This window comes from Schistocerca americana, chromosome 3, assembly GCF_021461395.2.
Source record: "Schistocerca americana isolate TAMUIC-IGC-003095 chromosome 3, iqSchAmer2.1, whole genome shotgun sequence".
Taxonomy (NCBI): domain Eukaryota; kingdom Metazoa; phylum Arthropoda; class Insecta; order Orthoptera; family Acrididae; genus Schistocerca; species Schistocerca americana.
Window position 1 is genome coordinate 210,148,851 of NC_060121.1, and position 7,516 is coordinate 210,156,366.

At 43.3% G+C, this 7,516-nt stretch overlaps 1 pseudogene; it reads right to left on the minus strand.

The window, feature by feature from the left end:
- Positions 1 to 6,701: 6,701 nt before the first annotated feature.
- Positions 6,702 to 6,819, minus strand: LOC124607898 (annotated as a pseudogene).
- Positions 6,820 to 7,516: the final 697 nt, after the last annotated feature.

The following is a 7,516-nucleotide window of genomic DNA, read 5'->3' on the forward strand; positions in this document are numbered from 1 at the left end:
TATGATCAATCCGTTCGTTCATTGACGTCTCTGTTCACTGTAATAACTTTAGTGTCTGTGTTTTGTGACCGCACCGCAAAACCGTGCGATTAGTAGACGAAAGGACTTGCCTCTCCATTGGGAACCGAAAAGATCTGGACGCAATGTCATTTGTCAACCGATTCCTCCAAAGGAAAACACGTCTAATATATTCTATACGACACTGGTGACGGCATGTGCGCCACATGACAGGAATATGTTGTCGACCAACCTAACTTGTACACTTGGCGAATGGGTAAAAGGATTCTTCTACCTTGCCCGATTTAGGTTTTCTTGTGAATGTGATAATCACTCCCAAAAAAGTGATGAAAACATGATAGTTTGTCACATAAACTGAAAATAAAAAATTAAACTTTTCACGCTAGGGAAGACTTGAACCCAGGACCTCTCGTCCCGCAGATGCTCACGGTCACCACGGGACCATGGCGCCCGTAAGCTTTAAGTCTTCTTGATGTTGCCTATCTTCTGCATGGACTACTCAGTTTATATATTTTGCTTATTTTTTCATAGTTCCACACAACTTCTTCTAGTTTTCTCGATTGATCTGTGTTCAGTTTTTCAAGGCGTATCCACTGTGCCAACTTATAAATAAATCTGAGGGGGGTGCGATCGGGAGGTTCCCTTGTTAGTGACGCTTGACGACAAGTAAATACACTGAGATGACATTAGTCATGGGACAGTGATCTGCACATATACATATGGCGGTAGTATCGCATACACAAGGTATAAAAGGGCAGTGTGCTGGCGGAGCTGTCATTTGTACTCAGGTAATTCAAGCGAAAAGGTTTCCGACCTGACTACGTCCACGACGACGGGAATTAACAGACTTTGAACACGGTATTGTAGTTGGAGCTAGACGCATGGGATACACCATTTCGGAAATCGTTGGGGAATTCCATGTTCGAGCCGAAAATACCACTCACCACGGACAACGCAGAGTCCGATAGCCTTTGAATAACGACCGACAGCAACTGGGTAGAGTTGTCAGTGCTAACAGACAAGCAACACTGCGAAAAACAGCCTCAGAAATCAATGTGGAAAGTATCCGTTAGCACAGTGCGAATATCGTATGCAGCGCCTCTCCTGGGCTCGTGACCATATCGGTTGCACCCTAGTCGACCGGTAAACCATGGACTGCTCAGATGAGTCCTGATTTCAGTTGGGTAAATCTCATGTTAGACTTCGAGTGTGGCGCGGACACCCCCTCCACCCCCAAAAGCCATGGGCCCAAGTTGTCAACAAGGCACTGTGTGGAAGCTGGTGGTGGCTCCATAATGGTGTGGGCTGTGTTTACATGGACGTTTGGCAACTTAGAGACCATTTGTGGCCATTCAATCACGTCATGTTCCTAAACAGGGATGGAATTTTTATGGATAACAATTCACTGGGCCTAAATTGTTCGTAATTAGTTTGAAGAACATTCTGGAAAATTCGAGCAATGATTTGGCCACCCAGGTCTACCGACATGAATGCCATCGAACATTTGTGGGACATAATCGAGAGGTCAGTTCCTGCACTGTCAACACTTTCGTAAATATGGACAGCTATAGAGGCAGCACGGCTCTATATTTCTGCAGTGGACTTTCAACGACTTGTGGAGTCCATGCCACGTCGTGGTTCTTTTTTTTTTTTTTTTTTTTACCATGAAAGTCATTCTCTCATGTATTAACAAGTGTCCTGTCCTCCTGTCCCTTCTCCTTGTCCGATTCCGTCCAGAACCTCCTCATTCCTTGCCTTACCAGTCCATCAAATTTTCAACATTCGTTTGTAGCACCACGTCTCAAATGCTTCGTTTCTTTTCTGTTCTGGTTTTCCCAGAGTTCATTTTTCACTACCATCAACACTTTATTCCAGGCGTACGTTCTCAGTAATTTCTTCCTCTAATTAACGCCTACGTTTGATATTAGTAGACGTCTCTTGGTGAGGAATGCCCTTTTTGCCATCGCTAGTCTGCTTCTGATGTCCTCCTTGCTCCGTCCGTCACTGGTTATTTTACTGCCTGCGTAGCTGAATTCCATAACTTCATCTACTTCGTGACCAGCAACTCTGATGTTAAGTTTCTCGCTCTTCTCATTTCCACTACTTCTCATTCCTTTTCTCTTTCTTCGATTTCCTCTCAGTCCATATTCTGTACTCATAAGATTGTTCATTCCGCTCACCAGATCATGTAATACTCAGGATAGCAATGTCATTAGCGAATCTATCATTGATATCCTTACACCTTGAATTTTTATTCCACTGTTGAATCTTTCTTTTATGTCCATCATTGCTTCTTCGATGTTCAGATTCAATAGTAGGTGGCAAAGACTACAGCCCTGTCTTACATGCTTTTTAATCGGAGCAATTCGTTCTTGGTCGTCTACTCTTATTATCCCCTCTTGACTCTTGTACATGTTGTATATTACCCGTCTCTCCCTACAGTTTAGCCCTAGTTTTATCAGAATTTTATATTGTCGAAGGCGTTTTCCAGGTTGAGAAATCCTATGAACGTGTCTTGATTTTTCTTTGGTCTTGCTTGCATTATCAACCGCAACGTCAGAATTGTCTCTCTCGCGCTTTTACCTTTTCTAAAGCTAAACTCATCGTCACGTAACACATCCTCAATTTTCTTTTCCATTCTTCTGTATATTATTCTAGTCAGCAACTTGGAGGCATGAGCTTTTAAGCTGATTGTGCGATAATTCTCACACTTGTCAGCTCTTTCAGTCTTCGAAGTTGTGTGGATGATATTTTTCCTAAAGTCAGACGGTACGTCGCCAGACCCATATATTCTACACATCAAAGAACATTCTACACACACCAACGTGAATAGTCGTTTTGTAGCCACTTCCCCTAATGATTTCAGAAATTCTGGGTGAATGTTATCTATCTCTTCTGCCTTATTTGATTTTAAGTAATCCAAAGCTCTTTTAAATTCTGATTCTAATACTTGATCCCCTGTATCTTCTAAATCGCTCCTGTCTCCTCTTTTATCACATCATACAAATCTCCCCCCTCATAGAGGCTTTCAATGTATTCTTTCCACCTATCCGCTGTCTCCTCTGCATTTAGCAGTGGAATTCACGTTGTACTCTTCATGTTACCACCCTTGCTTTTAATGTCACCGGAGGTTGTTTTGACTTTCCTATATGCTGAGTCTGACCTTCCGACAATCATTTCTTTTTCGATTTCTTCTTCTTTTTCATGCCTCCATCTCGTCTTAGATTTCCAGCACTCACTTTTTATTTCATTTCTCAGCGACTTGTATTTCTGTATTCCTAACTTTCCCGGATCATTCTTGTACTTCGTCCTTTCATCGATCAGCTGAAGTATTTCTCCTGTTACCCATGGTTTCTTCCCAGTACCTTGTTTGTACCTACGTTTTTCCTTTCAACTTCTGTTATGCCCCTTTCTAGAGATGTCCATTCCTCTTCAACTGTACTGCCAACTGAGCTACGCCTTATTGCTGTATCTATAGCCTTAGAGAACTTCAAACGTATCTCGTTATTCCTTAGTACTTCCGTATCCCACTTCTTCGCGTATTGATTCTTCCTGACTAATGTCTTGAACTTCAGCCTACTCTTCATCACTACTATATTGTGATCTGAGTCCATATCTGCTCCTGGGTACGCCTTACAATCCAGTATCTGATTTCGGAATCTCTGTCTGACCATGATGTAATCTAATTGAAATCTTCCCGTATCTCCCGGCCTTTTCCACGTATACCTCCTCCTCTTGTGATTCTTGAACAGAGTATTCGATATTACTTGCTGAAACTTGTTACAGAAATCAATTAGTCTATCTCCTCTCTCATTCCTTGTCCCAATCCTATATTCTCCTGTAACCTTTCCTTCTACTCCTTACCCTACAACTGCGTTCCATTCTCCCATGACTATTAGGTTTTCGTCTCCCTATACTTACATACTTTCTCTATCTCTTCATCTTTAGCTTGCAACGTTCGGCATATATAACTGAAATATCGTTGTTGGTGTTGGTTTGCTGTCGATTCTGGTAAGAACAACCCTATCACTGAACTTTTCGCAGTAACACACCCTTTGCCCTACCTTCTTACTCATAACGAATCCTACTCCCGTTACACTATTTTCTGCTGCTGTTGATATTATCCTATGCATATCTGAACAGAAATCCTTGTCTTCTTTCCATTTCAGTTAACTGACCCCTACTGTATTTAGGCCGATCCTTTGCATTTCTCTTCTCAGATTTTCTAGTTTCCCTATCATGAGCAAGCTTCTGACATTCCACGTCCCGATTCGTAGAACGTTATCCTTCTGTTGATTATTCACGCTTTTTCTCATGGTCACCTCCCCTCGGCAGTCCTCTCCTGGAGATACGGATGGGGGACTATTCCAGAATCTTTTGCCAATGGAGAGATCATCATGACACTTTTCAATTACAGGCCACAGGTCCTGTGGATACACGTTTCCGTCGTTATTGTAGTAGTTTCCATTGTCTTCTGAATCCTAATGCCGTTGATCACTGCTGATTTTTCCGCCTTTAGGGGCAGTTTCCCACCCCTAGATAGTGCCCTGATCCTCTGTCCGCACCTTCGCCCTTATTTGACAAGGTCGTTGGCAGATTGAGGGTTACTTCTTACGCCGGAAGTCTTCAACCGCCAATGCCGATTACTAATCAACATTTGAAGCAGTGGCGGCATTCGAACCCTGGACCGCTGTTTTGATTACTAATACACCTAGACCACGGGTGCATTACGCCGGGAAAAGGAGGTCCGACGCGACGTTAAAGGTATCCCATAACCTATGTCACCTCAGTGCATTATTTAATTGAGCACGGCTAGTGGAACGGGTTACCTAACCCAATACTATGAAGGCTACAGGACAACGAAGCGGTCAAAGAAGTAATGGTATAACTGGACGACGTGAAGATTCTTGTATAAGGAAACTCCTGAAGTAACCTAGAAGGTTATAGCTACTACAGTCCTTCAAGGATTGCATCAGGAGTTAAATTATCCCTTGAGTTTGAAGAGACACTGACATATTGTAACAAACTACTTCTATCCGCTTCTTGTACTCGCCCTGAAATACGACTTCAGAGTTACTCGCCCTGAAATACGAATTCAGAACCAAAGATTGAAAAATGTATCAAGCGGTGAAATTCCTTTCATTCATCTGTGTGTTAATGTATGTTTCATCTCACTGTCTGATAAATATCTGAACCGTCACTCAGCATCGCATACCAGGTATTTAGACCCAGAAAACAAATGTGTATGTGACGGAGGCCGTGAAGAACGGGCACAGAATACGATGAGGCAACCTACACACCCAGCAGTTATGTTCTGAAGAAAGACATCTGAGACTGTATAGTAAAAGTAAATAAATAAATAATCGGTCCTTACTTTGCATTCGAACTGGGCTGAAGAACTTTGCCTGCGCCAGCGTAGAACTGTTAATTTTATTGCTTTATATTCAGAATGTTAGAGAAAACAAGAAGGCTAAGTAGTTGTATAGTTTACGAAGTGTGGAGGATGTGATGTGAAAAAGTGCTTACGCTTTATCTAGCGTGATATAAAATTTTGAAGCGAAAACTCACAATGAACGCTTACGAGCTAGGAGAGTTCTTTATATTCTTTGCAATTTCAGCTTTTAGTTCATTTGTTTGAGAAGAGGTTTTGCGCAGCGCCGGAGTCAGATACTTATACTGACGGGAAAAAATCACAAGAAGGAGTTGTGCGACGGAAATTAAAGTTGGTAGGCGTGTTCCTGCATTTGAAAGATGATGCCCATTCAAATTTCGCGCCATTCGCACAAGAGTGGCGCTAGTTGCACAACTGCTAGGATGAAAATCACGTTGTCTTTAAATACGCAATGTAATGGACGTGAGCGTTAGTTATCTTTGGAACCGGACGCGGTGAGCTCACTTCAGTCATGAATGACTTTAAGGCGACAAAGATACCACTATCAACACCTCAGTGAGTTAGAACGAGATCCTATAAAAGGACTACGAGAAGCTTAATGTTCCTTCTACAATATTTCAGAAATATTTGGCAGGAATGAAATCACTGCACATGATTCCTAGCAGCGGTGGTCACAAGGATGTATGGTAGCAAGAAAACCGAGTTCCGGACGGCCTAGGTGGCACTACCGACAGGGAAGTTCACCGAGTTCGGCGTAGAGTTTTTACATGTCGCCTTGGCCCTCTAGATCACCGGATCTGATCTGTCTCCAATCGAGCACATATGGGACTTCATCGAACGTCAGCTCCAGTGTCATCCACAACCAGCATTAACCGACCCTGTACTGACCGACTAAGAGTAACAAGCTTGGAACTCCATCCCACAAACTGACATCTGGCATATGTACAACACAATGTATGCACGTTTGCATGCTTGCATTCAACTTTTTGGTGGCTACACCAGTTATCAACGTACCAGGAGTTCACATTTTCAATGTTAATCACTTCAATTTATTATGTAGACAAATGTTTTCCCGAAATTACATTAATGCACTCCGTCAACAGGCCACAAGTGGCCCATCGAGACCATCCGACAGTCGTGTCGTCCTCAGCTGAGGACGCGGATAGGAGGGGTGTGCGGTCAGCACACCACTCTCACGGTCGTTACGATGGTTTTCTTTGACCGGGGCCGCAACTATTCGGTCGAGTAGCTCCTCAATTGGCATCAACGTGGCTGAGTGCACCCCGAAAACTGTCAACAGTGCATGGCGGCCCAGATGGTCACCCATCCAAGTGCTGGCCACACCCGACAGCGCTTAACTTCGGTGATCTGACGGGAACCGGTGTATCCACTGCGGCAAGGCCGTTGCCCCAAAATTACATTACTATACATTAATTATATTTTGGTGTTGAGATTTTTTTCCCTTCAGTGCATTAGTCTCCCAGTAACGTATTTCATAATGTTAAAAGTAGTTCTTCCAGGAGATTTTTAGTCAAGCGTAATTATGTAGAGAGATCTAAATTTTATTCCAAACATTATCGCTTGGGGTCAAGGACATTTCTTTCTTTGAGATAGAGTAAGGGAACTGCCACACTAGTGAAATTGTTATCAGGATTCAATTTCCATTAACGTGTGATTTTCTGACACAGGAGAAGTGTTGTGGATTGGCAGGAGCCAACCCACGGAGTTTGGAGGAAGCCGAAAGGCACGCGTTTTAGCTCACGCAGGCTGGCGTGACGTCTGGAACAGGACAAGGAAGTTAGACTAGAAGAAAAGGATGTAGTTGGTGGAATACTTAACTTTAATCCATTAATGTTGAACATAGCTCTTGTCTGTACATTCTTTACAATATCAATAGCAACTGACAATGGCGCCTTGCTAGGTCGTAGCAAAGGACGTAGCTGAAGGCTGTGCTAACTATCGTCTCGGCAAATGAGAGCGTATTTTGTCAGTGAACCATCGCTAGCAAAGTCGGCTGTACAACTGGGGCGAGTGCTAGGAAGTCTCTCTAGACCTGCCGTGTGGTGGCGCTCGGTCTGCAATCACTGACAGTGGCGACACGCGGGT